The sequence below is a fragment of the Choloepus didactylus genome, chromosome 15, assembly GCF_015220235.1.
Source record: "Choloepus didactylus isolate mChoDid1 chromosome 15, mChoDid1.pri, whole genome shotgun sequence".
Lineage (NCBI taxonomy): Eukaryota > Metazoa > Chordata > Mammalia > Pilosa > Megalonychidae > Choloepus > Choloepus didactylus.
In genome coordinates, this window is record NC_051321.1 from 60403308 (window position 1) to 60423816 (window position 20509).

The following is a 20509-nucleotide window of genomic DNA, read 5'->3' on the forward strand; positions in this document are numbered from 1 at the left end:
TTCTGTTTGATTTCTTCTAGCAGTTTCTTGCAGTTTTCTACCTTTTGTGGCCTTGGTTAAGTTTATTCCTAAATGCTTAATTCTCTTGGTTGCTATTGTAAATGGAATTTTTTTTTCTCTCTTCCTCTTGTTGCACGTTACGTGTGTATAAAAATAAAGATTTTTGCGTTTTGATCTTGTAGCCTGCACTTTGCTGTATTCATTGATTTGCTCTAACAGCTTTGCTGTAGATTTTCCTGGGTTTTCTACATATAGAATCATGTCATCTGCAAACAGTGAAAGTTTTACTTCTTTCTCTCCAAATTTTGAATGCCTTTTATTTCTTTTCCTTGCTTAATTGCTCTAGCTAGAACTTCCACCATAATGTGGAATAACAATGGTGACAGTGTGCATCCCTGTCTTGTTCCTGATCTAAGAGGGAAAGCTTTCAGTCTCTCCCCACTGAGTACAATGTTAACTGTGGGTTTTTCATATATTGTCTTTATCATACTGAAAAAAATTCCCTACTACTCCTATCACATGAAGTGTTTTCATCAAGAAAGGATGCTGGATTTTGTGAAATGCCTTTTCTGCATCGATCGAGATTATCATGTGGTTCTTCTGCTTTGACTTATTGATGTGGTGTATTACATTAATTGATTTTCTTATGTTGAACCAGCCTTGCATATCTGGAATAAACCCCACTTGGTCATGGTGTATAATTCTTTTAATGTGCTGCTGGATTCAATTTGCGAGTATTTTGTTGAGGACTTTTGCATCAATATTCATTAAAGAGATTAGTATATAATTTCCTTTTTTTTTGTAGTATCTTTGCCTGATTTTGGTATTAGGGTGATGTTGACTTCATAGAATGAGTTGGGTAGCTTTCTCTCCTCTTCAATTTTTTTAACAGTTTGATCAAGATTCGTATTAATTCTTTCTTGAATGCTTGGTAGAATTCACATGTGAAGCCATCTGGTCTGGAGCTTTTTTGTGGGGGAGCTTTTTGATGACTGACTCAATCTCTTTGCTTCTGACTGGTTTGTTGAGGTCACCTATTTCTTCTTAGGTCAATGTTGGTTGTTTATGCTTTTCAAGGAAGTTGTCCATTTCGTGTAAGCTGTCTAGTTTATTACCATATAGCTGCTCGTATCTTCTCATTATCTCTTTTATTTCTGCAGGGTCAGTAGTTATGTTTCCTTTCCTGTTTCTGATTGCACTTATTTGCATCCATTCTCTCTCTCTTTTTTTTTTTTGTTAGCCCAGCTAGGGGTCGATCAATTTTGTTGATTTTCTCAAAGAACCACCTCCTGGTTTTGTTGATTCTCTCTATTCTTTTCCTATTCTCAATTTCATTTATTTCTGCTCTAGTATTGGTTATTTCTTCCATTCTGTTTGCTTTGGGGTTATTTGCTCTCCCTTCACTTTTAATAAAGGCGTTTAGGGCAATAAATTTCCCTCTCAGCACCACCTCTGCTGCATCCCATAAGTTGTGATATGTTGTGTTTTCATTGGCATTTGTCTCAAGGTATTTACTAATTTCTCTTTTAATTTCTTCCTTTACCCACTGGTTTTCTAAGAGTGTGTTGTTTAATCCCCATATATTTGTGAATTTTACAATCTTCTGCCTGTTATTTATTCCCAACTTCACTGTGTTATGATCTGAGAAAGTGTTTTTTATAATATTTGAGAATTTGTTGAGACTTGCCTTGTGACCCAACATGTGCTCTGTCCTAGACAACGTTCTATGAACACTAGAGAAAAACGTGTATCCTGCTGTTGTGAGGTGTAGTGTTCTATAAATGTCTGTAAAGTCTAATTTATTTATTATACAATTCAACATCTCCGTTTCCTTATTTATTCTCTGTCTAGATGTTCTATCCATTGATGAGAGCAGTGTATCAAATTATCCAACTATTACTGTGGAATTATCTACTTCTTTCAGTGTTCCCAGGTTTGCCTCATGAATTTTGGGGCACTCTGGTGTGGTGTATAAATATTTATGATTTTTGTTTTCATGATGAATTGACCCTTTTATGAATATACAGTGTCCTTCTTTGTGTCTTCTGTTTTACTTTTGAAGTCTACTTTGTCTGATATTAACATAGCTACTACAGCTTTTTTCTGGTTGCTGTTTGCATGAAGTATCTTTTTCCAACCTTTCACTTGCAGCCTATTTTTGTCCTTGTGTCTAAAGTGAGTTTCTTGTAGATAGCATATAGATGGGTCCTGTTTTTTCAACCATTCTGCCAGTTTGTGTCTTTTTATCGGGGAATTTAATATTTAGTGTTATTACCGCAAGGGCAGTATTTTCTTCTACCATTTTGTCTTTTGGATTTTATATGTCATGTCTTATTTTCCCTCTCTCTTTTTACCTTTCATGATAATGTTCATTTCTATATTCTTCTCCCAACCTCTTTCACCTGTTTTTTCCTATCAGCCCTTTAGTATTTCTTGTAGTGCTGGTCTCTTATTCACAAACTCTCTCAGTGTCTGTTTGTCTGAAAATATTTTAAGCTCTCCCTCATATTTGAAGGACAGTTTTGCCGGACATAGAATTCTTGGTTGGCAGCTCTTCTCTTTCAGTATCTTAAATATATCATACCACTACCTTCTCATCTCCATGGTTTCTGTGGAGAAATCTATACACAGTCTTATCGAGCTTCCCTTGTATGTGATGGATTGCTTTTCTCTTGCTGCTTTCAGAATTCTCTTTGTCTATAATTGTGCCTAAGAGCCTCCTCCCGAATGCCTCTTTGTTGCTCAGATGTGGCCCTCTCTCTCTACTTAAGCCAACTTGAAAGGTGAAATCACTGCCCTCCCTGCTACGTGGGATCAGACACCCAAGGGAGTGAATCTCCCTGGCAATGTGGAATATGACTCCTGGGGAGGATGCAGACCCGGCATCATGGAATGGAGAACATCTTCTTGAACAAAAGGGGGATGTGAAAGGAAATGAAATAAGCCTCAGTGGCAGAGAGATTCCAAAAGGAGCCGAGAGGTCACTCTGGTGGGCACTCTTATGCATAATTTAGACAACCCTTTTTAGGTTCTAAAGAATTGGGGTAGCTGGTGGTAGATACCTGAAACTATCAAACTACAACCCAGAAGCCATGAATCTCGAAGGCAATTGTATAAAAATGTAGCTTATGAGGGGTGACAATGGGATTGGGAAAGCCATAAGGACCACACTCCACTTTGTCTAGTTTATGGATGGATGAGTAGAAAAATAGGGGAAGGAAACAAACAAACTAACAGACAAAGGTACCCAGTGTTCTTTTTTACTTTAATTGCTCTTTTTCACTTTAATTATTATTCTTGTTATTTTTGTGTGGGTGCTAATGAAGGTGTCAGGGATTGATTTAGGTGATGAATGTACAACTATGTAATGGTACTGTGAACAATCGAATGTACGATTTGTTTTGTATGACTGCGTGGTATGTGAATATATCTCAATAAAATGAAGATTAAAAAAAAAAGAAATAAGAAATGGTATAGGACAAGGAGAGCTAAAATGTTCCCTTTCATCACCAGGAAATTCTTTTCTTTGCAGTTTTTCTGTTATTAGATTTATGTTATTTGCAAGGGATTGATATAACTCTGGGGACAAAATATCTACAAGCAATTTATACACACTGAAAACACAACAAAATTAAACTTTAAATAAAAATTAATCTTCCCAATAGACTCTTGGCAAAAATGAAACACTCACATTCTTACCATGGAAGTTTCTCAAGCTTGATCTCATACAGAGCCTCCCATAGAGTACAGCACACCACAAAAGCACTCAAAGGTCTTTAGCTTCCCTGACCTCAAATCAGTTCTTCCCCATGTTCCCACATCATTTGTACAAAACTTCTCAAAAACCTCCACTTTTTCACCATACCAAAAACCAAACTATGGTATATGGAAGATGTTGGCCAAAAGAAGAGAATAGTACAATTTTAAAAAGTGCAAAAAGATAGTGAATTTAGATCCCCTCTTTTGTTTTCTGTAATCAACTTCAACATATTTTGGACTCTTTCATTTCCTCTTGCACAATTAAATGGGCAATCAAATTTCTCTGAGCCTATGCATTTTCCTTTGAACCTTCAGGGCACTCTAATTTTAACATGAATCAAAATATTTCACTTTAGGTAAAAGGACAGAATGATAACGTTATATACAGTTTATAACCTGAAAAGATTAAATCTTATTTTCTGTGGTTCTGTGGCCCCAATACTGCAACTAAAAGACCCAACAGTGTAAGTGCCTATCAAATTCCATTGTGTCAAGTATCTGGAAAAGCAGAAAAAACTTTGCAACTTTGCAAAACCTTGCTCCCTGCCAGAATTGTTATCTTTTGGCTCCCAGCAATCTTGGGGTTCCTTGACTTTTCTGCCACACGGCAACGCCTATAGCAGCATCTTCTCCTTTCACTTCTGGGTTCCGTTGACTTCTAGCTTTTGGCTGCTCCCCATGGCTTCCTTTCCTGTTCAATTTCCCTTGCCTATGCGGACTTCAGCCATGCTGGATTAAGGCTCACCCTCATTCAGTTTGCGAACACCTTAATTAATAACAGCTTCAAAGGTCCTATTTACAAATGGCTTCACACCCACAGAATTAGGGGTTGGAAGCTGAAAATGCCTTTTGTGGGGGACATTATTCAATCCCCAGCACCTCCTATACCCTTTGGCCACTCACCTGTCAAAAGAGCTCCAGTAAGCAATCCAAAAAATCATTAAGGCTAAATGAGAAAACAATTCTGAAATCAATATTTTAAAGCATCACAATTCTCATTTTGCTCTGAACACTAAGAAATTCAGACTCAAATTTAATATAATATTAACTCTCTTTGTAAGCGTATTTACTTTTTCCTTCTTTACTGCTTTAACTTCTTTACTGCTTTAGTTTCCACAGAATTTAATTATTTCTATAAGTACCTGTGTGCTCATATACTAAAAAATTATTATGGAAAAATGAGGTACAAATAATCTATATTCATATTCATTATTAGTCTCTTTATTCACATAAACAATTTAAACTCAAATGATTTCCCTAGAAGGAAATGATCCACTTTGTTACTAGAATATGCTAGGAGATTTTGAAAGTTAAGACAACAAAACTCTCTAAAAGAAGGTCGATATAGTTTCATCAATCTGTTTTTGAAGAAGAAAAAGAGTACAGACCAAAATAACAGTATGGTGCTATTCGATACACTGAAACATTTTACTGATATTAAATTGTTTTACAAATACATTACCTAATACTGTTTTTTGCCTTGGTTCTAAGATTCCATCCATGGAATAGCAATTTGGGTGTGTGTGGGGAGGGGTATTTCTTACATTAAATATTCATAGCCTTTTCATATTAAATGACAATGCATAACTTTATCCATGTATTAACATACTACTATTTCTTTCTTTGATATAACAAGTCTAAGCTTTAAGATGCTTTCTGAATCTCACTTAAACTTCCGGACACATGGATCAGATGTTCAGTTCCTATGCAACAGTCTTTCACAAGATATAAATTAGTCACACAGAACTCTCAGCTTTAAAAATTCTAAAATCTATTCTAGGAATGCTGACTGTTTCTACTGCCTTTCTTAACATTCTCTGGCATGTGACAGGCAATCTTCTACATTCAAAGTATGTAATTTTCATAGCAATATAGCAACATAGCAAATACTGGAAGGCATTGGAAAAGATGATAAAGAAACCAAATTTAGCTTAAATTTTAACCACCTGCAGTGATACCAATGCAAACAATTAAGGAGACAATTAGATAACTAAGGAGATAATTAGATAAACACATGCCTTCACCACAGGTTCTCAGAGGCAACAGAACCCTTTCAAGGGATTAGCAATGTAAAAACTTTTCCTAACAATACTAAAACATTATTTGCCTTTTCCATTATTTATTCTCTCATGAATGTAAAAACAGGTTTTCCAGAGGCTACATGACATCAGATATCACTGTTCTGACAGCTAATGGAACATGTGCTTGCATGTTCTTGTATTTTAAGAACTCTGAATTTAATTTTTAATACAGTAAATATCAATCAAAAGCTCTATGGACTCCTCACTAATTTTTAAAAATTCAAAGAGATACCGAGACTGAGAATTACTACACGTCTGAAGTTACACACTTGCAAGCAGACTACTACCACTTGATATTCTGCCTATGGTAAACAAGTCACTTTGGACAGGAACTATAAACTGGGCTGAGTTTCAGACACAATAATGTGTGGAAAATGTGTATCTTAGAATCAAAGAAAAAAGGCATTTTCAGATTCATGAATGTTGTGTAAAATGCTGCTAAACTGAATTTTGAATTTCTCTAAAGCAAATGAAACTGATGTTTTATTCAATTTGATTCATTAAGAATCCGTTTTCTCATTTTGATTTAGTTCATGTAACACTAATACCATTTTTAAATGCAATTTTGAGATGTATTCACTACCATATAATCCAAAATGTACAATTAATTGTTCACAGTATCATCACATAGTTGTGCATCCATCACCACAATTTTTTGACCATTTTCTTTACTCCAAAAAATAAGAATAAAAATAAAAGTAAAAAAGAACACCCAAAACATGTCATACTCCTTCCCCCTAACCCCCCACCCCGAATATTCATTCACTTTTTGGCCCCTTTTTTGTACTAATTTGTCTATACACTGGATAAAGGGAATGTGAGCCACAAGGTTTTTTTCACAATCACACAGTCACACCATATAAGCTATATAATGATACAATCGTGTTCAAGAATTGAGGATACTGGATTGCAGTTCCACAGTTTCAGGTATTTCCTTCTAGTTATTCTAGTACACTAAAAACTAAAAAGGGATATCTATAAAATGCATAAGAATAATCTCCAGATCTCTTTACTCCATTTGAGATCTCTCAAGCCACTGAAACTTTGTTTTGTTTAATTTCTCTCCCCCCTTTTGGTAAGGAAGGCCTTCTCAATCCCAGGATGCTGGGTCCAGGCTCATCTCCATGAGTCATGTTCCACGTTATCAGGGAGATTTACACCCTTGGAAGTCATGTCCTACATAGTGGGGAGGGTAGTGAGTTTACCTGTTGAGTGGGACTAAGACCATTTTTAACCAAAGGGACTATGTCTAACATCAATTTGACATTGGAAATGTTATCAGCAAATGAAATTTGAAAGGAAGCAAGAAGTGCATTTTATGACTTTAGAAACAGTGGGTTATAATATTTTTTAAATTGCAACAAAAGACTTGCTAAACAGCCACAACAATCTGTATAGAGGATTGGTGAACTGGAAGTTTAAAAAAGATAGAGGGAGAGACTGAGAAGATATGAAAATTAGAGAATGGAGTTTGGACATGATCCAACAAAGGTCAAACTATTAATCAAAGCCTTCTGGGATAAAGGGAAATTCAGGATGAGTAAATGGTCCACATTGAAAAGAACAGGAATAGATTAGAGAAGCAAGAAACTTGAAAGTGAAAAGATCACTTAATTAGCTTTGGTAATGTATGGTGATGATGTCATTGTGAATGCAATTAACACCACTGAATTATATATGTGAATGTGATTAAAAGGAGAAACTTTAGGTGGTATATATGTTGCTAGAATAAAAATTTAAAGTAAGAAAAAAACCCAGAATATATGTCACAGCAATTGAAGAGCCTTTAAAGACTTCGAAAGTCTGTGAATTGTTAACCATTTGGAGAAGGAATGTGGTAGAGTATCAAGACACACCAGATTTAGACTCAGAAAATCTTTAATCAATTTCCCGCCCAGTCACTTAGTAGCTGCATGATTTCAGAAAACTCCTGAACTCTCTTACTTTCCATAGATTGAGGAAATTTATGTTCATAAGGATAATGAATACATCAATTCACATAGGAACACCCGTCACTCACACAGGATTTGAGGAAACAAATTGAACAATTATAATAAACCTGTATCATACGTTAGTTCCTTTAACACATAACTCATAATCTTTACAGCAATTAAATTTTACAGATTAAGGAAACTAACACACAAGGGAATTAAAGGTCACACAGTAATATACCTAGAATTATAATCTAGGTCTGACCTCAAGTCTATGTTTTCATTATAAAGAACAAAAATAGTCTACAAACACCATATACTACTAATCAAAATTAAAATTTGATTTCATCTGATTGCACCATCTGTTTAATCAGGAATCACAAAATTTTTTTCAAGTCGAGGAATATGTTTTGATGAAATAACAAAGGAAAGATAAAAAGACTATTTCCCACAAAATTATTCTCCATATTGTATTCCTTTTCTCTTCAAATACATTCACTAAAGCACTTAGAAATAGAACTGTAACAGCATTCCTTTCCTAATTTCAGATTAGCAGACCAAAGAGAACATAAACACCAAGACTGACTAGCTAGTTACCTGTCAGGTAAATTTCTCTTGACTATTCTTAATCCATTAGAACTACAGAATATTTTCACAAAGTAAAATATTGATGACTGAAATTCCCAAGTGCATGAAGATCATATCAAGGCTCAATGTTCCAGCCTTCGGATACTTAACTTATTCTACCACAATTTCTCCGAAAAGTAAAATTCCAAATCCTATAAACTCACAAGAGGTATGCCATAACTAAAAGTATCATTATCTTAGAATTAAGAGCATTTGGGACAGATGTGAAATTTACTTTTGCTTAATAAACACTTTCTTCCAAAATACTGCAGGTAAAAAGTGTCAATAAGACATTTCTAGAATTACAGAATCAGAAAACTCTCTGAATTGAGATCAATTCCTCCACTAACTATGCAAATGAGAAAACTCAGGCCCAAACAATAACATCAAGTGAAATACTAATAGTACTTTAGAGAAAAGTTTCAGTGACACCTAAGGTCTTTTAAATGCTCTATTACTATATTCTATATATATTTATTCACAATTCCTATTTATTAAAACTAATCTTAAAAGAAGCTCTATTGAAATTTTTTTAACTTTTTAAAATTTTTTTAGTTTTTATTGAGATTATTCACATACCATACAACTATCCAAAGATCCAAAGTAAAGTGTACAATCAATTGCACATGGTACCATCATACAGCTGTGCATCCATCACTACAATTTTTTTTTCAAGTTTTAAAACATTTTCATTACTGCAGAAAAGAAATAAAGACAAAAAAGAAAACTCCAATCCTCCCATACCCCTAACCACCTCCCCTGCATTATTGATTCATAGTTTTGATATAGTACATTTGTTACTGTTGATGAAAGAATGTTACAATACTACTAATTGTAGTATACAGTTTGCAATAGGAATACATTTTTTTCCTATATGCCCCTCTATTATTAACTTCTAGTTGTAGGGTCATACATTTGTTCTAGTTCATGAGAGGGATTTCTAATATTTGTACAGTTAATCATGGACAACATTGTCCACTACAAGATTTACTGTTTAATACATTCCCATCTTTTAACCTCCAACTTTACTTCTGGTGACATACGTGAGTCTGAGCTTAACCTTTCCACCACTTTCACACACCATTCAGCACGTGCTACCATCAACTCTGTCTATTTCCAAATGTTTAAGTTCACTTTAGTTGAACATTCTGCTCATAATAAGCAACAGCTCCCCTTTCTTGAGCCTCTTTCTATATCCTGGTAACTTATATTTCATGTCTCTGAGTTTACATATTATAATTAGTTCATATCAGTGAGACCCTGAAATATTAGTTCTTACGTGTCTGTCTTATTTCACTCAATATAGTACCCTCAAGGTTTCTTCATCAACCCATTTCTTTTTAAAGACAGTTTTGTTCACACACCATACATTCCATACTAAGTAAACAATCGTTGGTTCCCTGTATAGTCACATATTTATGTACTCAGCACCACTGCAACTATCTGTATAAGAACATCTCCATTTCTTCCACAAAGAAGGAAGAAGAGTCAAACAAGGTAGAGACAAAAGAAAAAGAAAAAAAGAGGAAAAAAAAACCCATGACACTTAGAAAGCAACAAAAGGAAAGATAGCATTAAGCATTAAACTAAAGTAGAATAAACAGTCAGACAGCATCACAAATGCCAGGAGTCCCATACCCTTCCTCTAGGTCCTGTCTTCCCACCACATGCATTTAGTTTTGGTATATTGCCTTTGTTATATTCAAGGAAGCACAATACAATATTTCTGTTAATTATAGTCTCTAGTTTGCATTGACTGTATTTTCCTCCCAATCACACCCTATTTTTAACACCTTGCAATGTTGAATTCATTTATTCTACCTCATGTGAAAACATATTTGTACCTTTTATTACAATCATTGAGCACCCTAGGTTTCACTGAGTTACACAGTCCCAGTCTTCATCTTTTGTCTTTCATTCTGGTGTCCCACGTGCTCCTAACCTTCCTCTTTCAACCATACTCACAGTCATCTTTGTTCAGTGTACTTACACTGCTGTGCTACTATCTCCCAAAATTGTTTTCCAAACCTCTCACTCCTGTCTTTTCCTTTCTGTCTGCAGTGCTTCCTTTAGTGTTTCCTGTAGAGCAGGTATCTTGGTCACAAACTCTGTCATTGTCTGTCAGAGAATATTTTAAGCTCTCCCTCATATTTGAAGGACAGTTTTGCCAGATACAGGATTCTTGGTTGGTGGTTTTTCTCTTTCAGTATCTTAAATGTATCACCCCACTTCCTTCTTCCCTCCATGGTTTCTATTGAGAAATCCTCACACAGTCTTTTCAAGTGTGATGGTTAGTTTCATGTGTCACCTTGGCCAGGTGATGGTACCCAGCTGTCTGGTCAAGCAAGGACTGGCCTAACCGTTGCTGTGAGGATGTTTGTGGCTGGTTAATAAACCAACAGGCTGGTTTATTAAATCATCAGTCAATTGGCTGCAGCTGTGACTGATGACATCCACGAAGGGCATGTCTTCCACAATGAGGGAATGCAGTTGGCTGGATTTAATCCAAGCAATCAGTTGAAGAGTTTTAAGCGAGACAGATTATGGACCTTCATTTCTTCTTCAGCTGAGAAGCAAAGGGTTTCCTGAGGAGTTTGTCAAAGTTGTCAGTTCGTTTCCTGAGGAGATCATTGAACATCTTTGTTGGAGTTGCCAGTCTGCTGCCTGCCCTACAATATTTGGACTCGTGCATACCCACAGTTGCACGAGACATTTTTATAAATCTTACATTCATAGATATTTTTCAATTGATTGTTTCCCTAGAGAACCCTAACTAATACATCAAGCTTCCTTTGTAGGTGATGGATCTCTTTTCTCTTGCTGCTTTCAGGATTCTCTCTTTGACGTTTGATAATCTGATTACTAAAATCAGAGTATTTAGACCTATTCTGTTTGGGGTACGCTGTGCTTCTTGGATCCGTAATTTTATGTCTTTCATAAGACATGGGAAATTTTTCTTAATTATTTCCTCTATTATTGCTTCTGCCCCCTTTCCCTTCTCTTCTCCTTCTGGGATACCAATGACACATACATTCCTGCATTTCATTTTGTCCTTAAGTTCCTGGAGATGTTGCTCGTATTTTTCCATTCTTTTCTCTATCTGTTCTTTTGTGTGTAGGCTTTCAGGTGCCTTGTTCTCCAGTTCCTGTGTGTTTTCTTCTGCCTCTTGAGATCTGCTGTTGTATGTTTCCATTGTGTCTTTCATCTCTTGTGCTGTGCCTTTCATTTCCATAGATTCTGCCAGTTGTTTTTTTGAACTTTCAATTTCTTCCTTATGTATGCCCAGTGTTTTCACTATATGGCTCAGCTCTTTCGCCATATCTTCCCTAAACTTTTTAAATTGATTTAGCATTAGTTGTTTCACTTCCTGTATCTCAGTTGAAGTGTAAGTTTGTTCCTCTGACTGGGCCATAACTTCATTTTTCTTAGTGTAGACTGTAGTTTTCTGTTGTCTAGGCATCTCATTTCCTTGGTTACCCCAATCAGGTTTTCCCAGACCAGACCAAAGTCAGTTCTCAGCAGGAGGCAATAGTATCACGTCTCCCTGAGGGTTTGTCTTAGAAGATTGGTACACCCTGTGGGGCCTCAAGTCAGTGTGCTTTTCTGCCCAGCAGGCAGCACTCATCAGCCTGTAGCTCCAGACTGGTGTAAGGAGGTGTGGCCTGTGGCAGTTTTCCCTCAGGCTCTAGGGTCTGGTTCTGAATGGAAGGCGTGTAGTAGAGCTTGGTGCCACCTTCTTCCTCTTAGGGAAAATACACCCCTTAGGGCGAGGTCATTTACATTTGAATAGACACTCTGCCTGTGCTATCTCCGCCCTTGTCTGGTCAGAGCACTGGGAACTGAAAACGCTGAGGCTTTCTCCACTGAGCCGAAAAAGGAACAGAAAGCCCCCTTTAGGGCTAGTCCATGGCCACCCTCCGGCTTTCCAAGGTCAATCATCACCAAAAGCCTCTAGCTGTTCGTTGGGGATTTATCTTTTGTATTAAGCGGTCCATGTTTTTTAATTAAAACCCCAGCTGGAGCTCAGCTTAGTTATATCTGCTTGCTTGGTGAATGCTTCTCTCTAGCACGAGGCTTTGCAGTTCAGTATGTGGAGGGAGGGGGCTCCGGCTTGGATCCACAGTTTTTACCTACAAATTTTATGCTGCGATTGCAGGCATTCCTCCCAATGCAGGTTGGTGTATGATGAGGGGACAGTCACGTTTGTCCCCCCATAGTTATTCCAGATTATTTACTAGTTGTTCCTGGTTGTTTATTAGTTTTTTCAGGGGGACAAACTGGCTTCCACTCCTCTCTATGCCGCCATCTTCTTCCATCTCCTGAAATATACTTCTGTTGGACTGGCTTGAATTAATATGAAGGAATTATATCTTAAAGTTACAATCTACTAAAAAATATGTACTTCAAAGTTTTTATTAATTCCAAAGGAATCTATTGCCAATAAACCCCAAAAGACAGTTTCATTTTATTCTAGAAACAATTAGATTGCTAGAATAATTTTCTAAAAACCTAGAATATAAATTATAAATTTCTTATGAAAAGATTCCATCCAATTAAACAATATTGGAGAATACTGCAACAATAACAATTTAGTAAGCAACAATCTGCAAACAAAGGATAGGTTACGTAAGCCTTGAAGATTTTTGTTAGATTACAAAGAATTTTATATTAAATACCACACATCTGCTAAAATTGACATTGGAAAAAACTTTATCTCAACATTAGGCAGAAATTTGATTACTATAAAATCTTTAAACCAAATTAGCAACATTTGCTACCACTAACTCTCCACCATTAAAAACATCAGTATTTAAATAATAATCTCTCATCCAAAACACCACTGCAACTGGATATATTTTGGAGTTCAAAATTTGTTGAATTGTGTAAACTTACATATGCCAATTTATTATGGTATTATAGCGCATGTTATACAGAATCCTGCAGGGTCTAGTAAAGCACTCTAAACACATTAATAGCTCTTTTATAAAACATAAAAACATCAAGTCCCATCAGGTTTTACTAAGAAATGAGTCAATAAGGTTTTGTTTCCAAATAATTAAAAGACATTTAGTTGCTACAGGTATATGAATTTCAGAATTGCTGGTAAGGAATAGCAGACCTATATTAATGTATACTTTATATACATTCAAATAAATTGTTTTAATTTTTTAAAACTTTGCAATACACCTGGACACGTTAAAGCAGAACATGTAACCCTTCTCAAAAATCATCAATGAAGTTATTAAAAAAATCAGTGACAGAATTCTAGTACCTTAATATCAAGTAAGTAACAAACAATTAAAGACCATCACAAGAAAACATGGAATGAAATGCTGCCATGTGTATCGGTTACAATGACTTTGGTTGCAAGGGAAAGAAAAACCATCCAAAACAGCCTTAAACATAAAATAAACTCACTGACTACAATAAAAGAAAACTCTGACAATAGCATGTAGGCTTTAGAAAAATACTGATCAGTCACATTTTTTTCTGCTGTCCTTTCAGCTCTATTAGCCTCTTCATGTCAGCTCTGTACTCAAAGTAGTTTACCTAAAAGTAGAAAAATGGTTGTAGTGGGTGACCTCACACCCACACAACTCTTTGGATCCATTCTGATTGGATCTATTCAGGGCCTGCACCCATCAATGTAGCTACAAGAGTTCAAGTAGGAAAAATCATAGTCCACCTTTTACTCAGACCGTACAATGGATAAAGGATAGACTGGATATTGGATAGGCAACCATTAAGGTACACAATGACACAGATGAAAAATTGAGATGGTTGGTATGGATTAAAACATTCAAGTCATTTATGATCTATTCATTCACTTATTTGCCATGCAATAAATATTTACTGAACACCCAAGAATATCGTAGGCACTATACTAACATTGTGAAGGGTAAAGAAAATGAGCAAGTTTGAGAGTTGAAGATATTTTTTGTACATAAATTGAAATTTCAAAAAAATTAAAATATTAAATCTATAAACAGAAGAAAATAGTCTATCTGCTTTCAATTACACTGAAATATCTAGGGGCCATTTTCTCTTTCAAATGTGCTATTTCCATATGAAGAAGGTAAGACCCAGTTTCTCAACGCAAAAATTCCTTAGACCAATTACCCTGATGAATGAAAAAATTCTTTATTTTAAATTAGTAGAACCAAAATAGGTGCCAGAATGTATGCATGATGGGTCAAAACAAATGACAATAGCTATATTTAATTTTGCACAGAAACATACAGTTCACTCCATTTACCATGTGATTACCTTCCTTTAAAACCAGCTAGTGGTTACAACTGCACAAGGTATGTACCACTACAGCTGCAGTTTACATACTCAGTTTCTCACACCTAAGTCTTCAGTACCAACAACAAATTCAAGAAAGGACAAAACAGTCTATATACTCAGATTAGACATAAAAGACTTTCTATCTACGAGACAAATCAATTTTCCCTATGGTTATCTTACCAATGTCATACTGATCAGTGAAGTAAAAATCACTCATTCATTTACTCCTTAACAATTTGTGAAGAGACCAGAAATTAGCATTATTAATACTGCAAAACTATGAGAGAAATTTCAAACTGAATTGAAGAACTTTATTTAAAAAAATTAGACAGGAATCAAGTGCTACCAACTCAACAGGGAACTTATATGAGCCAAGAGCTGAGGAGAAATGTATATCATTGAAAACTGAAATGAAAGACCTCCTAATTTGCGGTCGCAGCTAGGGGCGGGCAGCCACGGAACCCTCTGCGCTCAGCGTTGCTTGAGGGGTACCGGCGGCAGCTCTTCCCGGAGGCGAAGGAGAGGCGGAGGACTTGGCCGAGTCCCCGGCGGAGGCGTGCAAGGTGTGGAGGGCGGCGAGAGAGGGACGCGAGACACTCTCTTTTCAGGGTAGTAGAAAAAAGCCTTTATTTAGGGGTGAGCACAAGTTATATAGGGTGGCATAGAGGGCGGGGTCGGTGTTAGGGGTGTGGGGTCCTTACATGGCAATGCTGAGGGGATAAAGGCTAGGATTGGTTCTGAGAAGGCGCGGAGGTTGTTTAAAAAAGGGGCGGGAGTTGCTCTGGCAACGGTGTATGCGCACTGGCGGTGGCGGGAGTTGCTCTGGCAACGGGGAGTGTGCGGGCAAGATAAAGGGGGCGGTTTTCTCTGGCAAGCTTCCTCTAACGGTTGTATTTTGGGTGAGGGAGGTGGGGCCTGTAGCCGGCTCCACTTTCTCAGGCCCGGGGGGCTGTGGAGGGTATTACTGCCCATGCCCACTACCCTCCCCAGGGGCTGGCCAGGTTCCCTGAGGGGGGGCTGTGGAGGGCGCTACTGTCCATGCCCATCGCCTCCCCAGGGGCTGACCAGGTTCCCTGGCCCCAGCCCGCCAAGTTGGAACTCAGCACCAGCAACCCGCACTAATTGACAAACAATCATAAATCACTTTAAATTTCCTAAACATGAGTACTTTATACTTAGGACACCTAAGTTCTGCAAAGTAACTTGTCATCTGTAGGTACACAGTTTAGAACTGTTCAAAATATGTGTTCTAAGGTTAGCTATTACTCTCTAAGTGATCACCAGAAAATTCCCCAAAACACAAGCAAAGTTGCATGTTGCATGTTCAGTCTTTGAAACAGATTTTTTTGTTCCTTTTGTGTGCTAAGGAAAAAAAAAACCAAAAACAAACAAAAAAAAAACAAGCACATTTTCTTAAATACTCATGCTTTGTAAGAGCTGGCTTGAAAAAAAGGGATCCAATTACTCTAAGCATCAAAGTCAAGGGAAGGATGGAGAAAGGGGGAGGAAAGGTGGCTGGTTGGGTAGACGGGTGGGTAAGTGGGTGGATGGATGGGTGGGTAGATAACTGCTTGCTTGCTGGCTGACATCAGGTTGTGGAAGAGGAAGTAAAACAAGAAGCAGAGAATAAATTTGCTTTTTAATTAGCATGACAGAATTATTCAAGGATGAATATTATGGGACAGTACCTCTCAACTGCCATACTCTTCCTGAAACAACAGAGCAGCAATAACGTTCAATATGTATGCTAAGACAAGAACACTAGAACACTCCTAAGTAAATGGGGCTAACTAAAAGAACTAAACGTGTAAAGGGCTCACAATTCATGCATTTCAACTTCTTCAACAAATCTGTCAGCTTCATAAAAAGGGTTCAGATGCAGTCTTATGTAGATGAAAATTATTCCAATATAGATAACCCAGAAAGTTATCATGCCATTTTTAAATATCACCAACAAAATATTCAAAGTATCCAAATATAGTTTAATAAAAACTCCATCAATTTATAGCACAACATTGTTTATGTAATTAACACCACCCAACTGTACACTTAAAAAATGGTTAAAATGGGAAATTTTGTGGTATATATGTGTGCCAGTTTGGATATATTATCTCCCCCAGAAAAGCCATGTTCTTTAATGCAATCTTGTGGGGGCAGACTTATTAGTTTGTTGATTAGAGTGGAACCTTTGGTTGGGTTATTCAGAGGTGTGGACCTGCCCATTCAAGGTGGGTCTTGACTGGTTCACTGGAGTACTTAAGAGAGCTCAGAAGCCGACACAGGTGCTGACGCTGAAGCCTGGAGATGCTTGGAGATGCAGACAGAAAGACGTTTAGAGACGCTAACCTAAGAGATGAAGCCAGAGGTTGCCCAAGAGAAGCTACGAGAGGACCACCAGATGCTTAGAGAGAAACAGCCTGGGAGAAAGAAGCAAGGACGCACAGGAGCTGAGAGACAGGAGCAAAGATAGATGCCCAGAGACATTTTGGAGAAAGCCATCATGAAACATATCCTGGAGCAAAGGACAAGCAGACGCCAGCTGCGTGCCTTCCCAGCTAACAGAGATGCTCCGGATGCCATCGACCATTCTTCAGTGAAGGTATCCTCTTGTTGATGTCTTAAAATGGACACTTTTATGGCAAATTTTTAACCTAATAAATTCCCTTTATAAAAGCCAATCCATTTTTGGTATTTTGCACAATAGCAGCTCTAGCAAACCAGAATAATATGTTACCACAATAAAATTTTTTTAAATATTCTACCAATTAAACTCATTTACTTAAGGTATCAGATAATGGTAACACTAAAAGTTCTAGCATGAAAAAAAATTTAATTTAGGTCTTAACTTTTTTTATCCAATTATATATGTTCATATTTTACAAGATTATTTTTGCTACCATGGGGTAGCAGGCAGAATAATACCACCCAAAAGACCTCCTCCTCCTAATCCCCAGAACCTGTGAATATATCATATTACTCGACAAAGGTAGCAGATGCAATTAGGGAGATTATCTTGCATTATCTGGGTGGGCCCATAATAACCATAAAGGCACTTAGAAAGTAGAAGAGGGAGGCAGAATGAGAGTGTAAGAGGGGGATGTGATTATGCAAGAATGGTCAGAGAGATGATGGGTTTTAAAGATGGAGGAAAGAGGCCAAGGGCCAAGCAATGTGGGTGGCCTCTAGAAGCTAAAGAGACAGGAAAATAGATTATCCCTTAAACCACAGAAAACATTTTAGCCCAGTGAGACCTGTGTTGGACTTGTGACCTCCAGCATTTTAAGATAATGTATTTGTATTGCTTAAGCCAACAAGTTTGTGATAATTAGTTACAAGGGATAAGAAACTAATGTACATGGCAATTTCTCAAACATAAGTCCAAATACAACAGCAATAACTGATAAACATGAGATGCAGTATTACCTAAACTTATTTCAAGTTTTGATAGTTATCTTCCAAATCATCAGCCACACATACAATAAAATCATGGTTTCTAATAAATTTAATATTAAATTATACATACTTGTAACTTAAAAAAACAGCCTATTTGCCAGCATTTTTCATACAATTGACAAATTCTTTAAAATTAACTCTGCAGTAAGAAAAGTCTAAAGGGGGATTATGGTATGTTGATGATAAATTGTTCCAAGTTTCTTTTAATTTAAGAAATAAGACATAAGAAAATTTGGATTTTACTTTTAAATTATAGGTTCTATGCTAAAAAAAAACAAAAACTGAGATTACACTGTAAGTAATAACATTCCTTTTTAAAATAAAGACTGCTAGATCATGGAACTGTCCAAGGTTCACATACTTATGGTTCAAAACATAGTTTTTCTTCTTAAAATTGAGGTAAAATTTGCATAAAGTGAAATGCACAGATACTAAGTGTACAATTCACTGAGTTTTGACAAATGCATATACCCTTGCAACCAAAACCCAAGATGCAAAATATTTTCATTACCTGAGAAAATCCCTTCCTGCTGTTTCCAGTCAATCTCCACTAACCAGATAATTATTTTTCATTTAATTTTTTTTTTTTTTTTTTTTTTTTTTTTTTAGGGGAGAGAGTGAACACAGTCCCCCACTACCACAAATTATGCAGTTGACTTTCTCACATTTGGGGAAATCACAGGGGTCAGCACATCCGGAATGCAATGGATAAGCCTTGCTCTGGGAAAACCACCTTCATGATCTTCGTATCTCCCCTGCCAGGTTAAGTATTTTTCATTTAATTTTAAATACCTAGTTTAGTATCTTGCTTTTACAAACACAATATATGTAAATCCCCTCTTTATATTGCTTAAACTTCTCTTCACAGAAATAATTATGTCTTCCGTATATTTAAATTTGGTGACTTGATTGATACCAAACAATATTCACAATTTAAAACTATATTTCCTAATTTTCACTTGCCTACCAAAACAAAATGCTGTGGAAAACACAAAATATCAATCCATGTTTATTTTAATTTTTAAAATCCCAAACCACAATCTAACTAGTTTCTACATAAAAGCCACGAGAATTCAGAGCAGAATAAAAGGACAACTAAATTCAGTACAAATCTTTTACACAAACTATAACGGTTATGAACTGAATTGAATTGCTACAAACTTCTAAAATCAGTAAGTTCAGACATATTTAAGAAAGATTCTCGTTTTCTTCTTTGGAACAAGAAAAACCAACCTTTAAACTTTTTAAAAATTTCCTCTATTCTTATTTCCTGAGAAAAAGCTATTAGCAAAACAAACCTATTTTACAAGATCAACAAACAGTAACACATGCCTCACTGAAACCACATCATTAACTATTATCATGAAAACAGGGTTTTACACATATTCAGAAACTCCAACAAAGTACTAAAATAGGTATGTACATGTACAGATAGATATTAAAAATGGATTTGGAATTGTAAGCCTGCATAATATAACCAAGTCTGACATTTTCCGTGAATAACTAAACGCCCCAGGCAACAGGAATAAATTGCATGGAGTATGTACTCATAAGTCAACCTTGAGAACCATGGTCAATGTCTTGTCTACTCCCTTACCTCCATTCTGTCCCTCAATGAGAATGTGCCAGAAATACAACAGAACTTATCTCATCTCGAAATCATACATCGTCCTACACTATTGGAGGAAAACACTGGCAGTGTCACAAATTTAAAAAAAAGAAAGCAAAGAAAGTCACCTCTTTACATTTCTGCAGGGCAATTAATATTCTAATCCACAATATTGCTTGCTTCCTTTAAAGCCGTTTAAAATCCAGGAACACCCTGATTCTAACACACTATCCATTTCTAACAACAACAACAAAAAAGTCGAAAGAGGATGAATCCGGGCATCACGGCAGCCGCTGCCTCGGCTTCACCCAAAGAGACATCTCAGGGATGACCGGAAAAGCAGAGATCTCTTTCCTTTCGTCCCTCCCATTCAGCAACCATCCAGGATAAGTTTTAGGTCTCAAACCCCTGCACTTTTATTAATACTTTTGAAAGCACAGATGTGCTAGTGAAGCTGGCCACCTATTGCCACGAGCGGCCCCGGGATTGCAGCCCCGCCTCTCCGGGAGAACTGCAGGGGCAGCCGCGGCCAACCTCCGCCTGACAGAAGCCGAGCGGCTGGGGCGAGGGTGCGCTGCAAAGGCTCCGGGAATCCCGCCCGGTCACCGTTTCTCCTGCCTGGAAAGCCACTCAAGAGGAGGTGACGACAAGGGCCATCCCTCGAAAGAGGGAGTGTGACCGCCGGTTAGCCCGGCTGAGCAAGATGCCAGACGCAACCCTACAAGGTAGAGGTGAGAGACCGGTGTGCGGGCGCTGGCAAG

At 37.0% G+C, this 20509-nt stretch overlaps 1 protein-coding gene and 1 non-coding gene across 3 annotated transcripts in view; both read right to left on the bottom strand.

Moving 5' to 3' along the window:
• The window catches only part of JMJD1C (jumonji domain containing 1C), a 424199-nt gene that overhangs the window by 325311 nt on the left and 78379 nt on the right, over positions 1 to 20509 (bottom strand). The window lies entirely within an intron of this gene.
• On the bottom strand, positions 18746 to 18910 carry LOC119511031. The gene has a single exon (XR_005212120.1). It is a non-coding gene; the product is annotated as a U1 spliceosomal RNA (small nuclear RNA).